The 17760-nt window shown below is 52.9% G+C and overlaps 1 non-coding gene across 1 annotated transcript; it reads right to left on the bottom strand.

Annotated features, from left to right (window-relative positions):
• Positions 1 to 3517: 3517 nt before the first annotated feature.
• LOC112481164 lies at positions 3518 to 3636 on the bottom strand. The gene has a single exon (XR_003046817.1). It is a non-coding gene; the product is annotated as a 5S ribosomal RNA (ribosomal RNA).
• Positions 3637 to 17760: the final 14124 nt, after the last annotated feature.

Here is a 17760-nt window from a genome sequence, read left to right on the forward strand (position 1 = left end):
TTTCACTCTTCTTTTTAGAATGAATCCTTTTGCACTAATTAACATCCGGGCACACCACACTAGTCCCTCAATGGCATTGGTAACCTGGGGTCCACATAGATGTTTTTGGCTCTTCAGGAAAACGAAAACAACTCCCCCCAAAATATGTATCACTCTTGAGAAATAGTACATGCCTAGAGTGATATTGATTTGATAACTTGAAGACAATGTGATCAATCGCCTTGCTTTTTAAAACGCATAACCCTCACCGCACTCTGCCGCTTAGTAGAATACTACGCATTTCCTCGGTTCCCCGCAGAAGGCGCCCTCTGCAGCAGGTGTGTGTGGCAGGTGACGTGCATGGCGAAGGTCTTTCGTCGTCGTCAGCTTCGAGCCGCACCGTGTCTGTTTGTGCCACAGCCAGACCAGCACGTCTGGGCGGTTGGGACCAGTGTAGCCACCACCGCCGCTGTGGGCTGCTCCCCGAGCTGCTCGGGCTTGACTCTCAGAGCAAACGTCCAGGGGTGGGGTTTAGTGCTGCAAACCGCCCCTGGAGGTCATATGCCCAGTTCTGTGTGCATGGAGATTTCTCTTGGTGGGGAGCGGGCTAATAGTTCTCAATGGATTCTCGGAGGGGTCCGAGACCCGCCAGTTCCAAGTGGTTTCCTACCTCCAATTACCTTCTCTTTCCAGGTCATCCCGTATATTACATTAGCGTCATCTATCTACAACCTGATTTTCATGTCTCATGCCATAAGCAAAGCCTGCCACGCTGCCTCTTACCTGCAGGATAATGTCTGCTCTTGTCCTTGCCACCTTCCTAGTTCCATCTCCCGTGGTCCTTCTCTGCACCGGTTCTTCCAGAAGATTCTACGTATTATCTCCCCAACGTGCTGTGCTTATTTGCATCCTCCCATGCCTTGTCTCATTCCTTCCCCACGTCCTTATTTTTCAACTCCTTGAAAGTCCAACTTTCCCATTAAGACTTTCTTCTATCAACCAATGTCCACAAGCTTGTCCCGTCTATGCACACTTCGTCTCTTAAGCCTCAGCTCCCCCTCACGATGTTATTTCATATAATTAACTTTTCATGTATATGTTTTGCCATCTGAACTGGATTGTGAATTTCTTGAAGACAAAGCTTCATTCATTCATTCATTCATGCATGCATGCATTTGTGCAGCAGACATTTATTCGGTGTCTTCTATTCGTGTGGCACTGAGCCTGACGCTGGGTTTGGGCCCCCTCTACACCTGGGCCAATTCTACACACAGAGAACATATTCAATGAACATTAAATGAATGAATGAATGAATGAGTGAGTGAGTGAATGAATGAATGAATTTGGGCTAAACCAAGCCATTTCAGGAGCGCTCGAGAACCTCTGAAATGAATGCACAGCCACGGTTTCTCCAGGATTCTGGAGCCAAAGCACAACATCGAGGCAACATGGTGCTTAAAATGTAACCTTCTGGAAAGGCTCAGTAAGGCGCAAGCAACAGTTTCTTCCCATATCCAGGGCTGTGGATGCTTTCTGCTGACTCTGCACGACTCATGGCAGGTTCCTGGCTTTGCCGGCTCTCCTTGGCATTTCCTTTCTCGGGGATGGCTGAGTGAGAACGGGATCAAAGTCCACCCTTTCATCAGAGCTCGTAACCTACAGCGGGGAAAGAAAAAGAAAACACCAGTCCTTCCTACGCAGCAGAGCTTTCGAGCGTTCTCGCCCCTCAGGGCCAGCAGCTAAACTGATGTTTGCTGTGACAGTGTCCTTCCTAAGAAGCCCACCCCTGGGAATGGGGGATGGTGGGGAGTGGCGTCTATGTGGGCAGTGGGTCGAGTTCGCACACCATTGGGTGGGCCCAGGAAGCGGGTGCTGGGTGCACGTGGCTTTTAGAGCTTGCTGTGAAAGCCCCCGCCTGTTTATCTTGGCTCCGTGAGCTGGCCAGGCCATTTGCTTGGTTTCCTCGGTCTTACATCTTGGTTTGGGTCAGGCTCTGCTGCTCTGGCTACACTGGTCCTTCAAAGGAGAGGGAACATAGCTCCAGAGACTTACGGGAGGTGGCGAGGCTGAGCTCTGAAAGCCACATCCCGGAGGCTCGGGGACTGGCCTCATCGCCCAGGATTCCGTTCTCTGCTGCAAACCCGTGCTGGCTCCGCTCAGAAGGCCCCACAGTCTGCTGTTTTTCCTTCCACCTCCTGCTCTCTCCTGCCAGTACAAATAAGAGAGAGAACCAACTCCGGTGCTGGACTTCCCTCTCGTTACCTTCGTGTGTGCTGGAAGAGGCTGCGTGTATGCATTTCAGCGTATCCTTTACACCTTAGGCTTGATTTCTCTTGATTTTTATGCAGAAGTCCCCTGTAGAGGTCCTGCACTACTACCTTCGAAACACACTGTAACACTGTTTGATTAGGACCACTGACTACGTATTCCATGCTGGAATAGGGGAAAAGTTATCTTTTACTCATTAGAAGATGGATCCATGGGAATATATGGTCAGCTACCTTTTATAATTTTATCGTGATAAAATAGTGTATTATAAAATTTCTCATCTTAACCATTTAAACTGTACAATTCAGTGGCATTTAGTACATTCACAAGGTCGTGCAGCCATTCCCATGATTTAGTTCCAGAACACATTAATCACCCCTCAAAGAAGCTCGTACCCATCAGCAGTCACCCCACAGCCTCTCTCCCAACTCCTGGCAACCGCTAACCGGCTTTCTGTCTCTACGAATTTCCCGATTCTGGATATTTCATATCACTGGAATCAGACAATATGTAGCCTTCACATCTGGCTCCCCACCCTCAGCACAGTGTTCCCAGGATTTATCCATGTCGCCGCATGCATCGGAATTTAATGGCTGAAGAATTGTCCTGTGTTTGGGGGTCGAAGTTATTTTCTTTCGCTTGAACCTCTATTCCTACCCCCGCCTTCGCTCCGGTTCAAGACCTTCTGAGGTCTCGACTCATCAGACTTTGATTCCTCCTGCCCTGCTCCCCTGCAGTCTGTCCAGCAGCCCTGAGAACCGCCTGCACCAGGGTCCCCCGAAGGGCTGGTTGGAATGGCAGCTTCCCAGCCCCGCTGCGCGTCTGCTAAGCCAGGCTCTCTGGGGACAGAGCTAGGGAACCTGCATTCCGGACCAGCTCCCCGGTCTCTGACGTGCATGCCTGTGAGCGCCAGGGCAGTGGCACGGGGCTGACACACTCTTCTCAAACCCCAGCCCTAGGACTTCTTAGTCAACTCTCTGCGCTGGCTTTTATCTCTGTCTACAACGCCCTGAAATCCCACCTCAACGCTGCATCTCCTATAATTCCCAAAATCTTCCTCGACGCTTGGCCAGAAATCATTGTTAAACAAAAATTTTAACTTCCAGGGCTGAATGTCTTTATTTATTTATTTGTTTGTTTGTTTGTTTATTATGTTTTGGAATATTTATTTATTTATTATTATTATTTTTTTAGGTAAGGCAACCCTTGGTTGACCTCACAGATTGCAAGGACCTTGTCAGCTTACAATCCCTTATTTTTTTATTTTTTACACCTACAGCACCTGGTCTTCCTAGGTGGTCTCCCATCCAAGTACTAACCAGGCCCGACCCTGCTTAGCTTCCGAGATCAGAGGGGTTCGGGCTTGTTCAGGGTGGCATGGCCGTAGAGTTGAACATCTTTTTAAATGAAAGGGTTTATTAGGCCGTTGCTGGGAAAGAAAGAAGACTGGTCTTAGATCATGGAGTCCAGATCGCCAACGGCAGGTCTAGGTAGGAGAGACAGATGTGTCTGTCCTCCTGGAGTTTTGCAAGCGTTTTTCTACATCAGGTAGGGGGAGAAAGATGGCAGCCTTCTGACAGGATTCACATTAGCTGCAGACAGAGGGGAGGGGAGACAGCGAAGTGCAGCTCGTCCTGGGGGAGACGCAGCCGAGCCCACAGCAGTCTGAAACTCTGGGGCGAACTAAACAGGAAGCAGAGGCTCCTGGGGTCGGACAGCGCCTGGCGATGCTCTCTTTTTAGAGAATCTCAGAAATAGCCGCCTGGACGTTAATTTAATAATTCCAGCATTCACTCACGGGTGTGAACAGTCTTTTGTTGGTTTTGCACTGCGGTCGTTAACAGATTTACCCTTTCTGTCTCTTGCCTCCGTTCTCTGGCCCGCTGTCATTTAATTTAGGACATCTCTGGATTTTCTCCTTGTCACCATCTTTCCCAGACTCGGAGCTCCCTGAAAACAGGGTCTAGCCTTTTCTTTGCATCCCTCGAATAATTTCCATTCTCGGAATAAGGATATTCATGGAGCACGTCCATGCAGGCACTGTCCTAGGCCCTTCTAATTAATCGACTAATTTAATCTTCACCGTATAAGCGAAGGTGATGTCATCATTCCCAAGTATCTGGAGGAACCACCTTTTCCAGGAAGTGCCAGTGTCTCTGCTCAGTGACAGACAGAAATTGGCCCCCCACCTGTCTCATGGAGGGGTGCACAAGTGAGTGAATTTGGTGAAAAAGGCTGTCCTAAAGTCATGGGGAATAAAAAGGTGTCAGATGGTGCTGGTCAGATAATCATCATTTTAAAACACTTATTAGTAGCTTCTAAAGAAAATACGCGTCCATGGCAGAGGACCCTCCTCTGTGCCCCCGTGACGCTCCCCCGCGAGTGCCCGGTGAGGTCCTCTGTGCTTGAGGCTTCCTCCTCGGTGTACGTCTTCACTTCCCGCCTCACTTTGTTACTTTTCTCAGTCGTCCTGCAGTCACATGTGCCATTCACTGTAACAACGGCAAAGGTAATTCACGTGCTTGAGCTCCACGCGCCACGTGGCCCACAGAGCTCCTGTCCAGGCGGGTAGGACGGGCCTCAGCCAAGAGAGTAAAGCTTTGGAGAGAAATTGTAGGTTTCCTTACCATGTAACCAGCAATCCCACTCCCAGGTACCCACCTACCCAGAGGAAATGAAAACTGGGACGCAGGCAGATCCTTGCCCGTCTGTGTTCCTATCCGCAGCATTATGCACAGTAGCCGAAGGTGGAAACAACCTACTGTCCACCGATAGATGAATGGATGACACAGTGTGGTCCATCCATAGGGCGGAATATTATTCAGCCTTAAAAGGAAGTGGGTGAATTTTGGAAATATTACGCTCATTGAAATAAACCAGACACACAAGGACAAATATTGTATGGCTGCACCTTGGCTTCACCTATATGAAATATCTAGAGTAGGTCCATTCGTAGACACAGAAAGTAGACTGGAGATGACCAGGGGCTGGTGGGAGGGTGGAACAGGGAGTTACTGCTTGATGGGTACAGAGTTTCTGTTTGAGGCGATGAAAAAAATTAGGTAATAATGGTGATGTTTGCACAGCATCATGGATGTAATTAATGCCACTGAATTGTATATTTAAAATTGTTTAAAAGGGTAAACTTTATGTTACGTATATTTTATCACAATGAAAAACAAACAAACAAACAAAAAACCCAAAAAACTCAGCTTTCCTTTTCAACTACTAAAGTAAAACAGAGAACTGTGGATTTGCCAGATTCTGCTGCGGAATCTGGGAGTCTTAGGTCCCCCTTGAATTGGGTCTAGCACGAGCTCCGTTGAGCACATAAGCTGTTTAGTCTCCTGTTTTCCTGCCCCAGCTGCTGTGGGGTGGGTGGAAGTCGGGGGGGGGGGGGATTTTTAGCTTTTCTGGATTTCTTTGAAGGGCCCCAGGCGGGGAGTAGCCCAGCAGACGCTCAGCCTAGTCAGCAGGTGTGCCCTCCCATCCAGGGATCAGCGTTCTGGATGCCCATTTTATTGTCCCCAGTAACATTCTGCCTGTGTCCTTCTCAGGCCCCATGGGGTTTCTAACTGGAAACAAGGAGGTATTGAATAAACATGCAGACTCATCCCCAGCCTTGCAGACATTGCCTATGGCGACTCTATAGACCTGGCATGGTTTGGTCTTGCTAATCCCACCAGAGAGGAGGGCAGGGCCCAGGCGGGTGATGGGTTGATGGTTCTCAAATACAACCACTATGCAGAGCATGTGGTTAATAATCTTCAATCGGCTCCAGTTTATTTGCATCTCAAATCAATTTTAGTCGCGGAAAGCATCCCCCCTATAAATTAAATGCTCTGTCAAAGACTTCTGGGCTGCCCCAAAGCCTCAAGCACCCCAGACTGTCTGGGAAAACCTTAGCACTAGCTTAGCGCTCCTGAAAAGTCATAGGCAGGTATCTCGTTTACTTTGATTTTCGTTATTAATTTTTTAAACAAGCATGTAGATTTATTATGTGCCGGGCTGTTCCAAGCTCTTTACAAATATTGCTTTATGGAGTCCTCCCAATAATCCCGTGAGGTGGGCTGTGTGACCTGCACAAGCCACTCTGCAGGCGATGCGCAGACTGCAAGGATGCGTCCTCGCGGGGCAGGGAGCCCAGTCTTCATGAGGGTCAGCAGCCCGTTCCCCCCGTTCATATGTCATGCACGGCCTGGGACAGTCCACGGGAGCACAGGCAAGTACAGCCCCGCTGCCTGGCTCTGTGGCGAACTCCCCATCCCCCTGTCGGCCTGCTCTCTGTGGCTTCGGGTGTGACCCAGGGTAAGAGAGAGGGGTCCACCTACCTCAGGGGCCTCTCCTGGGAATAGATGGCAGAAGGGAGGAGAGATGTTTCTGAACAACCACCTCGTCGATACCATAAACGTGAGCGTCGAGTCATTTCTAAGAGCAGCGCTGAGGTTCCTGGCAACGCCGTCCCCGAGAGCCATTTCCAGAGGTGACTGAAGTGCCATTGTTCGGATCTGAGTCGGGCCTGTGGATTGTCCCCGCGTCAGCTTCCTGGTTTTGATGTTGAACGTCAGTGACGCGAGATGTTATGGTGGGGGCACTGGGTGAAGGCCCGCTCTGCGCTAGTTTTGCAACTTCCTGTGGATCTATAATTATTTCGAAGTGAAAAGCTTTTCAAAGTGCCATTGTTTACGAAGCCAGGGAACTGTCGCTCCTTGCTGCGTGTCTCCGTGCTCACTCTCGGGCGGCTGACTTCTATGGGGGGACCGCTCGTCCGTTTCGAGGCTGTGCCTGTCTCTTTCAGAGGCTGAGCCCCCTCTTGGCGCTGGCCCCCTTTCCCCTCGACTGGGGTTCTCTTTTCTGCTCTGGAGCTAGGACATTTTAAGCTGCTTCTTTGGGAGCCTGCTGCACTTACCCATCAACCTCAGGCGCATTCAGCCCTGAGGCGCCCAGCAGCACCCCAGCACTAAGCCTGCCCCCCCGGCCCCTGCAGGTTCTCCCGCCGCTGGGCGCTTCCCATGAGCTGTCTCATTCAGTTCTCTCAACACCAAGGAAGGAGTTTGACTGGAGGAAGTGGGTGTCTGTGGCGGGGAGGGTGCACCCCGGGTGGAGGGAACCGCAGAGGCAAAGGCTCAGAGGCGGGGACCCCGTAGGCCGGCGTGAACCGGAACGAGACCAGAGCAGAGAGGCGCGGGGTACACTGAGGTCGGACCCTCCTGCGGAGGGCGGGGGTGTGGCGAGGCATTGGAGACCCAGAGTGACAACGGCCCGGAGGAAATGTGAGAATGAAGTTCTCGGGTGAAAGTTGCCGTCTTTCTTCGAGCTCTAAACACAGAGGGCTGTCACCTCCGTGGAATATCTTCTCTTCGTGTGGCCAGGCCTCAGGGGGTCATGTGCTGCCCTAACCTTACAGCCTTTCACCACTCGAGGCTCTGGCTCCTCATCCGTGTCTCTGCCCACGGCCTGGCCTTTGGAGTTGGGCCCCTTCAAGGCGCCACGAAACAGGACGGCTCGTTATGACACCACTGGACCCGCAGAGCAGAAGTCCCGTGTGGATGGCGCTGGACTAGGGTGCCTCGGCGTTCAGAGGTGATTTGTCACAGAGGCGATTTGTCGCAGTCACTTCTGGGTTAGCCCTTCCCCACCCCAGAGGTCAAGGAGGTGTGCCTGGAATTCCAGAGCGGCTGGGGATTAGGGGGTGCCGCGTTCACATCCTGGGGCGTTCCCGCTCTCCCACGCCCCTCGGACTCGTCCTCAGAGTTCAGTGCTTGCTGTTGTCTTGGAAAACCAACCGGACGTCTCAAGTCCCTGTGACTGCATCCCCCTTTCTTCTGAGGGGCCAGGGTAACTCTCTAGCCAAAGGGACTGCAGCCCGGGTGTCCCCCACCCCAGCGGCCCACTCTCTTCTCCGCTTGCAGCCCGTTTCCCTGTCTTTGTCTTTCCTGGGCTCTTTGATCCATCGATCATGAGTTTCCTCCACCCCTATCTCTGGCCTGTTCGGTGGTTTGTGATCCCACAGCAGAGATGGCCCAGCAGCTTCCCACACTTCTGGTTTGGGCCTCCAGTCTGAGCTGTGCGTCCGAGGGTGAAGGTTAGGCTCCTCCCCCCCACCCCCGGAGGTTCCCCCGTCTTGGGCAGTAAGCACCCTGAGTGCAGGGACCGCAGGATTCGCCCGACACATCAGGGCCTGCATCTGGGACTGCCCTTAGCTGGTCACCGCAGGCCTTGCTCCAACACGCCCCCGCGTCCTGGTGGACACAGGCCACTGGAGAGCTGGCCATGTCCCCCTAGGACCAGGGGACACTCGGGGTTAATACAGGCCTCGTGACCCCAGGAATCTGAAGGAGAGGAGAAGCCGGGCCTTTATCCAAGCAGCGCAGCTTCACTTAGGAAGCGGGGAGAGGAGGGAAGGGCCGCGCTGCGCCTTCGGGCGAGCAGGCGCCAGGCGGTGTCCCCGGCGACCCGGCAGTCCCCGTGCCGCGACCCTGTCCGATGCTGCTCAGCAGCGGCAGCAACGCCGCGTCGGGTGACACCAGGTGCCGAGTGCGCACCAGCGCGCAGCTTATCCTCACCGCAAACCCATTTTACAGACGGGGAAACCGAGGCACAGAGCGGCGAAAGCTGATTCAGCCACGAGGGGGTTCGAACCTGCGCCGTCTGGCTCCAAGGTCGCCGCTCTTAACCGCTGGGTTAATCACTTAGTAAGTGCAAAGCATCCGCTCAGCCTCTATCAGGTGCCAGGCATTGCTCGTTGTCTATTTTTTAATTTTAATTTTTTTTTTTTAATCACGCTGTTTAACTCGCACGGGAAAGTGTTTCTATATCTGTTTCACGGGTGCGGAGGCCGAGGCCCGAAGAAGTCGGCCAGCAGCGTCAGGGATGAGCCTCGGGCTTTGATGCTTGCGTCTGCTGCTCCTTATTTTGGGGTTACCCAGGTGGAAGGGAGGCCGTGAAACGCAGGCTCCCCCTCTGTCCAGCAGCACTGGACCAGTAACGGCCCTGACCCGCCTTCTGATAGCAGACATGCAGGTGTCGCTGGCTGAGTCCTGCCCGTCTGGAAGGTGAAGGATGATGTCGAGCAGGATCGAAAGTGTGCCGTTCCTTTCCGCTGTTGTCCACGAGCAGCTATTTATGTACCATTTTTGGGACATAGTTTTCTGTGCATTCGCTGGCGAGTCTTCGCTCTCGGCTTTTTGGATCTCCAGGCTGAGGGAACTCGGACTGGCCATTCACAGTTCCTAATGCTGCAGACTCGCTGCTCAGGGCCCGTGTTAACGAGGGCTCGAGGAGGTTGGCCGAAGCCCTCTGGGTTAGCAGACCGTACTCAGAGGAGCAGGGAGGAGTGACCTCTGGCAGGACTGGAAAAGTGGCAGCTTGCGTTCCATGGAGGAAAATTATTTCCATTGGCCTGGGCATCTCTTAAATGCCCTCACATAATACTAACAAAAACAGCTGCCGATTGTTTTTGAGGCTCCGCCATGTGGCAGGCAGTATGCGAAGCACATTGAATGCATTATTTCCTTTGATCCACACAGCATCCTGTGAGGTCAGTCCATTGTTGCTCCTGTTCTACAGATGAGGAAACCGAGACGCAGACAGGTCACTAAGGAGTCCGCGGTCACACAGCAGCGGTTGGGGTTTGAACCCAGGCCGTAACTTCCATGCTGTACAGCCTTCCACGTGGCTAGTAAGAGCTTCTCGGGCTGGTGAGTCTAAGAGTAGCCTTGACCTTCGCGTCTGAGCATTTTGAAGAACTCAGCCAGGAAGAACATCCCAATTTCTCTACAATCACAGTCCCCCTCGCCAGTGATGTCATTCAAAGGGGCAGTTTCACGTAGCTCTGTGACTGCCAAACTATCGAATTAGCGATGGTGAGAAGCCCGATGGCTCAGGGCTCAGATCCCGCCACTCCCTAAGACCTGTTTTTGCAGGAGCAGGCTGGGAGCTCGGCTGTCCTATAAAAGTTAAGAGATCCCCATAAAGCCGGGCCTGTTTTCAACCTTCGGGTTTCCTGGTGCCCTTCCAGAGCAGCTTGTGAATTCCTACCTTCTCCTGCAGCCTGCTTGGGGAGGGGAGCCAGCAGCTCTCGGGGCGGAGAGAGAGAGGGGGCCCCTGCACCAGCCTCCGCCTTGGGCCACGTCCCGGAGACTTTCTGACTCCGCCCAAGTCCCATGGTGACTCAAGGTTTCACTCAGCCCGGCATGGGGCACGTCCCTGGACTGAGGGGCTGTTTCTGCCACAGGCTCCTGGCCCCCTGGGACAACCTAGGAGCCCAGGGCAAGAGACTGTAGGTGCGTGTCTCGGGCCCAGATCTGTCTGCTGCTGGGATCCCTTCTCTCCCTTTCAGACGTGTGCCTTACCTCGCCTGCCCACCTCAGGCTGGCATCAGCCACAGGGAAGAGATCGCCAGAGCTTTCATCTCGCTCTCTCCCGACACTGCCAGGCTGAGCGCTCATCTCGCTCTGGCTCGCCCTGAGCTGGGGTGGCCTGAGCTGGGGCGGGGAGTTGGCGTCAGGCGTCCATTCCTGCCCTGCGGGCTGTGTTCTGTGTCTATCTTAACTCACCGCCCTTGTGTACTAAATGACTGCAGATTCTCAGCTCCGAGAAAGCTGGCAGGAGGGGCGGTCAGTCTGCAGGCCACCGCATTTCAGCTGGTAAAGGCACCCTCTGCACCCTCTGCTCTCAAAGTCACCACAAGCGGCACATGTATGTGTGCGCATGTGTGTATGTGTGTGTGCATGTGTGTGTCCTTGTGCGCGTGTGCACACTTTTGTATATGTATGTCCATGCATGTGTGTATGTGTGTACGTGCACGTGTGTGTCCACGCATGTGTGTATGTGTGTGTGTCCATGCGCACATGTGTGTACGCGTGCGTATATGTGTGTCCATGCATGTGTGTATGTATGTGTACATGTGTGTATATGTGTGCCCATGTGTGTGTACGCATGTGTGTCCATGTGTGTGTAATGTGTGTACGTGTGTGTGTGCACGTGTGTGTCCGTGTGTGTGTATGCACGTGCGTGTGTGTCAGTGTGTGTGTATGTGTGTGTCCATGCATGTGTGTATGTGTGTGTACGTGTGCGTGTATATGTGTGTCTATGCGTGTGTGTGTATGCGTGTGTGTATGTGTGTCCATGCGTGTGTGTACGTGTGTGTGTACGTGTGTGCGTGTGTGTGTGTGTGCGCGCGCGCGTGCGCGTGTAGAGAGAGCCCGGCAGGACAGAGAGACCGTTCCCATAGGATAGTCCCTCTCTCTCTCCCAAATGCACCTTCAGGAGGAATTCCGTAGTGAATGAAGCCAGGGTGTGTCCTCTCACTGCAAACAGTGAAGAACTAGGAGGGCGAATGAGTTGTCAGGCTTAGTCATGTAACGAAAGGTAGTTTTCAAGCAAACCGTGGCGTTAGAGGCCAGATCAGGCTGGCTCTGGACACCCCCGGCTCGCCGTTTCTGTTACCGGAGAAGGGTTAGCGGAGGGCCGAGGCCTCCCGATTTGTCCCGCCTTCTGTCTCACTGCCCTGTGCCGGAACCATACTGACCCCTTGGCGGGTGCCCGCCCTGACCCACCCCTGCCCACCTCCATGCCTTTGCTCAGGCTGTTCCCACTTGGATGTCCTTCCCTCTGTCTCTGGATGTCCCCGAGTGGTCCACGTTTCAGTGCCCAGCCACCAGCCACCTCTCCCTCTAGGACAGCTCCCACATTGCTCAGGGAATGAGCAGATCTAAATGGGAAACGGGCAGGGGACCAATCCGACACCACGGGTGTGAGGAGCTGTGGCAGACAAAGCTCGTTCTCTGGTTTTGTCCAGGGAGGCACAAGCCCAGCTAATAAACTACAGTCCCGGGCTCCCTTGCAGCTAGGGGCAGCCACGTGTCCCCGTTCTGACCAGTACGGTGTAGACATAAGCTTGGGCGGGCCTTTCGGGGAATCTGTTTGAATGGGGGCAGAATCATGATACGGCGACTTTAATGATCAAAGTCACATATGGGGACAGCCGTAATCTTCCATATTAGAAGAACTGAAAGAGCCCATGTCTCTAAGGGCTCGGTGAGGCAGCCCTACCTGCCCTGGACAGGTTTTTGTGGGACCGATCCCCGAGGCCTGGGGCTTTTACAGTGTGGGAGGCGTTTGAGAAAAAGGACGCAAGATGTTAAGTAGAATGGCTAAAACTTGGGAGGGATCTGCAAGTTTAACCATAGTACCGTCAACACCCACCTCCTGTCACCTCCCCTGGGCAGCCTATCCTGTCTTCTCCTGGAGGCTGCTGCCATCACCCCCTCCATCATTTTCCGTGCTTTGTTGCCATGGTTTGCTTACATGCCCCTTCGTCCCTGGTCTGTGGGTCCCTCGAGAATAACGACTCTGTCTTCTCTCTCGTTCCTTCGAAAATATTTATGGAGCAACGGCTGTCTTTCAGACACCGTACCCTGCAGTGGTGAGCATAACTGATGCTCCACAGAGATCAGCTGAACTGAAGGACCCATTCGGCATCATGTAAGTCTCCTTGCAGGAATGTGTTGATTGGGATGGCCAGGGGGCTCTTTGTAGCGTGTAAATGCAGTTACCACATAAAACTCTTCAAGCTGTTTCTCCATCTATAAATTGAGAAGCATCCGCTCTATATGTAATTCTCTTCACGGAAAATTCCCGAAAGCGTATTCTGTCTGCCTTTGAATTCTTTCCCTGGGACAAGGGTGATACAAACCTGTGCATCTGATTGATCGCCTGTCAGGTGCATCTTACACCTGGGACAAGCTGGCTGGCACCATCTACTGCTAGGTGTCTGGCACTGGGAGCACGTAGGGTCGCAGGTCACCTGTCTCTGTGTTAGCTGGCCAGTCCGGTTCCCCCTAGTGACTCCTTAACTCTTATCCATGGCTTAATGGGGTACAGTTCAGTTCCTCCTCTGGGCCTGAGAAAGCCAGAAGCCCAGCCAGCCGAGACAGGAGAGGCAGGCAGTGGTAGCATGCTCAGCAAGGCTGCTCTTCCCATTAGCGTCCCGGAGCTGGTTTCTGCTCAGGCACCGGGGACCCAGCAGGCAGATCACAGTCAGCTTGGCAGGGAGGCCGGCTTCGGTGGGAAAGGCTCAGCTTCCTTCTGAAAGAAAACCAGGTGTTCCCAGGGGAATTCAAGACATGATAAATGCTTCTTTGGCAGACAGCCTGCTGCAGAGGGGTGTGGTTGTTTTAGCAAAAGAGTCACAATTAATAGATATTTCTTTGAACCCAGCCCAAGGGTCACAGGAGCCAGCTTTCATTAAAGGTCGTACTGACCCGGGTACTTGGCATTTCCTTGTTCGGGCCAGCTCAGAGCCACCAGGTGGCTGGAAGCTGAAGCAGCCCAGTGGCCCCCGGTCTGTTTCTGGTGGGCCTTACTCACCCCAAGGCGGAGGGACAGCAACATTTAGAGACCCACCGATGCCTTTTTCTTGGAAGATGCATTTCTAACTGAGCAATCTGAAGCCAGGAGGCCTCTTAGCTGCTTCATGCCTTCACGGCTGCAAACGTTCTGCACAGGAGACTGGAACGGGCTCTTTTATGGCAGGATGAGGAGGTGTTCCATGTCAGTCAGCAAGGACTCCCAAAGCTGGGGAGAGGGTGAGCAGGCCCAGGTCTGTCGCCTGTGGGGAGAGCAGGGGAGCCTCGGAAAATGGAAATGAAGGCTCTGCAGCAGGGCCGAGCACGGCGAGCGGGGGCCACAGCTTGGAGGGCGAGGGGCTATTGTAAGTCCTGCTCTTCAGAGCCATGGTGGACCTCGAGCTGACCAGCACAGACTGGGAAACGGCAGTGCCTTCAAGCGCTTCTTCATGGTGGAAAAAGACACAGAACTTCGGGCAAACTGAGGTTAACGCCCTTGCCCCGCCTGCTCCTCTGGCGGCCAGGTGGGAGCAGACTAAGAGCAGTGTCTCAGAAACCTCGACAATTTGGTTCATTCAATAGATGTTTGCCGTGGGCAGGGCCACCCTCTGGGGGCGGCCGGCCATCGTGGGAGAGCCAGGCCGGGCGGAGCCTTAGCAGCCGCAGCGAGCAGATGCCGTCTGCGTACCTTCCACCCCGCCTGCCCCTCTCCTTGTCCCCACAAATCTGTCATCAGATCAGCCACTTCTAACTCATATTTCGATCACACGACTCCCTCACTCGGAGCCTCTCCAGGGCTCCCCAATCCTGAATCCTGGTTTTCAAGGACCCATAGCATCCGACGCTACCTGCCTTTCCAACAGTCAGCCCTCCACGAGCCTCTGCTCCTGGAGCTGCAATTGACCCAGAAACTCTGTCCTCCCGCCCTGGGGTCTCCTCTTGCCTTGGGATTTCTGTGGCACCCTCTCTGCTGGCGTGGTTCTCAGTCCGAGTGCATATTAGAACCCCCTGGGGGCTTTAGAAGAACACTGATGCCTCGGGCCCACTCCGAGGTTCTGACATAGGGTAGGTACAGCAGAGGGGGCGTTTTAAGAGCTCAGCTGGCGATCCTAATATGCAGCAGTGTTCTGAGAACATCTTTACGTCCTCAGTGATATCCCGCACCTCCAGCATTTACTGAACAGAATTATTGGAAATTGGAGGTGGAGGCGGTGAATAAGGTTATCGATCAGCACCGACCAATGAAAATATCATGCTTGGGTCTCTGGTGCCCGAGCAAATAGTATTGTTTCCATATGTAATCAATACAAAGATTATGAGATATTATACATTCTCTCTTTTTTCATATGAGCTCTTTGAAATCTGGTATGTATCTAACACGCTGACGGTATTCAGTTCGGACAAGCCACATTTCAAGTGCTCACTAGCCACATGTGGCTGGTGGCCGCCACATTGGATGAGGTAGTTACGGACCAGTTGAGACCGAGGCATGCTGTTTCTGTGCTGAGCCGGCCTGCAGAGCATATGCACATAGTGCCGGCAGAAGGGAAGGTGGCTTCTGCAGCTGCGATGAGCGAGATCTAACACTCCCCGACCCTCCCTTTCTAGTTAAATCACAGCATCTTCTTATCTTGCTTCACAGTCCTCCTCCTCCACCATCCCCAGCCCCGCTGGGCCCCACATCCAAAACAAATTTCCTCCCATCCTCAGCCTGCTATGGGCAGGCTTTCCCGCTCCCATCTGTGGACCTGCTGCCATCTCCTGTGCTGTTGCTCTTTGGAGAGTTGGCTGCCAGTCCCCAAGGGAGGGAGGCTTGGGGGCGGGGTGGGCACCTGGCTGGGAGATCCGGGGGCAATCGGGAGAGATTTTGGAGCATGTTCTCTCTCACTCGCTCTCCTTTGCTCTCTCTTGCTTTCTCTCTGGGTCAGATGTTAATCCACCAAGCATCCCCTTTCTCCACAGGTTTGGGGGCCCTCCCCAGCCTTTGAGAAGCCCCGTAAGCTGAGCAGATCTCCAGGTGAGAGTCACCTGGCCCTTGGCCAACCTTCCCAGGGGCAAACCTTTGGTGGGGACATTTTGATGCCAAAATGTGCAGAGCTAGCAAGAACAGAACGATTATCAGGCCTTCCTGTCATCCCAGTTACTAACCACGTGACTCGGGCCCTTGAAGTCCCAGTGCGAGTTTCGACCCAGCTCTCTGCGACCACTAACTTGGTATTTCTGCAACTGCTTTCTCGCTCGCGCGTACCATCACCGTGCTCTCGGTGACTGTCTTTTATTTCCAAAGGCAATTAATCTTTTTCGTCATTTTTTTTTTTTGCATGTGGTCAGTGCCCAGTCTTTGTTGCTGTTCCGAATCTGTGAATCATTTGGGAGCATGTGTTACATTGGCTTTTATGTTCTAAATTTTTGCCGAAAACCGAGACAGCAAGAATGACTAATGAGAAATATATATATTTTTAAAGTGTTGTAATTAATTGTCGATGACCCAATTTCATGGTTCTGCAGCTCAGTCACAAAGATTTGTTGGGCGGCAGGCAACAGGGTATGCGATCGGTTCCTGGGGAGATGCTAAGGGACAGACAACATAGCCCCTGTTTAGTTGAGGAAATAAAACATATGTGCAGGTAGATAGAATGAAGGTGACAACATCGTACATGCTAAGTGGAAGTTCAGAGAAGTGCTACAGACCTAAATGCTACTGCGGGGGGCCATACGAGGAGCGGTGATCAGTTAAGGCTTCACAGAGGAGGTGGTTCTTGGGCCGAACAAAAACGGGCGGGCTGGTCCTAGAAACAGCGGCAGGGAGGCATCCGGTGATTCCGGCAGGAGGTCCTAGGGTTGAAAGCATGGCCAAGGGATGATGCTAGAATTCAAGAATATTAGGTTCTCTTTCCAGCTCTGCTGCTAACATCCTCTGATGACTTTGGTCAGTCACATAACTACATCAAGACCCCTCCCAGGACTGCCAGCACTTGTCACTGCCCTTCACCTGATCTGCTGTTCAGGAAAGGTCAGAGCTTGACCATTCATCTGTCATTCATCCTTCCAAACATCTACCCACCCATCCATCCGTCTGTTCATAAATAGATACCCGCTTTCAATCATACACCTGTTCAGCCGCCCATCTACCCATTCACCCGCCCGCCGAGGCATACACTGGTCCAGTCATCCATCCACCTATGCATCTGCTCATCCAAACATCCATCCAATCATCCATTTATCTGTAAACTATTCCATTCACCCATCCGTCCATCCGTCTATCCATCTGTTTGTCTGTCCGTCCAACCATCCATTTATCTACCCATCCGTTTATCCATCTCTCTCATAAATCAGCTGTGCATTTGTTTCTTCATTCACTCCTTATTGTCTGAGGGCCTATTCTGTTACATACAGAAATGCAGAGCCAAAAAGCATGGTTTCTACCATCCAAGCAAGTCAAGGAGGTCAACAATATATACACAAATATACGTACATGACACAGCTCCAAGGTTCAAGGCTGGGAGGATGTGGCACCACTAACTTGGCTAATACCCCTCCCTACTCCAAGCCCGGCTCAAATCTCCCCTCTCACCTCAGTGGGGCCCAACCTTCTGTGTTTATCGGGTCCCCCAAGAAGCAGACGCCAAGATGGAGTTAGCCAGGTAGAGATTTACTACAACGACAATGTGAGAAAATGAGGTCGGAGCAGGCAGAGGCTGGGGGACGTGGCAGGCCACAGCGTGGCTCCAAGCCTGGTGGAGGAGAGAGGGCAGGCAGGCCGGCTGGGCGAGGGCATCTGAAACTACAGCGCCGCTCTGAGGACGCTCGGCAAGGCCGTGGGGGCATCCTGGGCCAGAGCCGTTGGTCAGAGCAGCCTGTCTCCCAAGTAGGGCCTGTCTTACATCTGGGCCCTCTGAGCAGCCGGTGGACGTCATCCTGGGGGCAGACAGGCTTCAGGGCCCATTCTTAGAGCATGTTCTCACAGTGCCATGCCCGCCCATCCTGTTTAATGCCACCACCTGCCCTCTTCTTCCCCTCGTCCCCAGGGCCCCTGATGCCTGTCACCCTGGCAATGCTTTGTCTCCCCATAGCCTCCATTTTCTTTTAACATGTTATATACATCATTTATTTATTCTGTTGATAGTTTATTTTCTGCGCCGCCCCCTTCCCTTTCGTCCTG

Source organism: Pteropus alecto, unplaced genomic scaffold (genome assembly GCF_000325575.1).
Source record: "Pteropus alecto unplaced genomic scaffold, ASM32557v1 scaffold205, whole genome shotgun sequence".
NCBI classification, from domain to species: domain Eukaryota; kingdom Metazoa; phylum Chordata; class Mammalia; order Chiroptera; family Pteropodidae; genus Pteropus; species Pteropus alecto.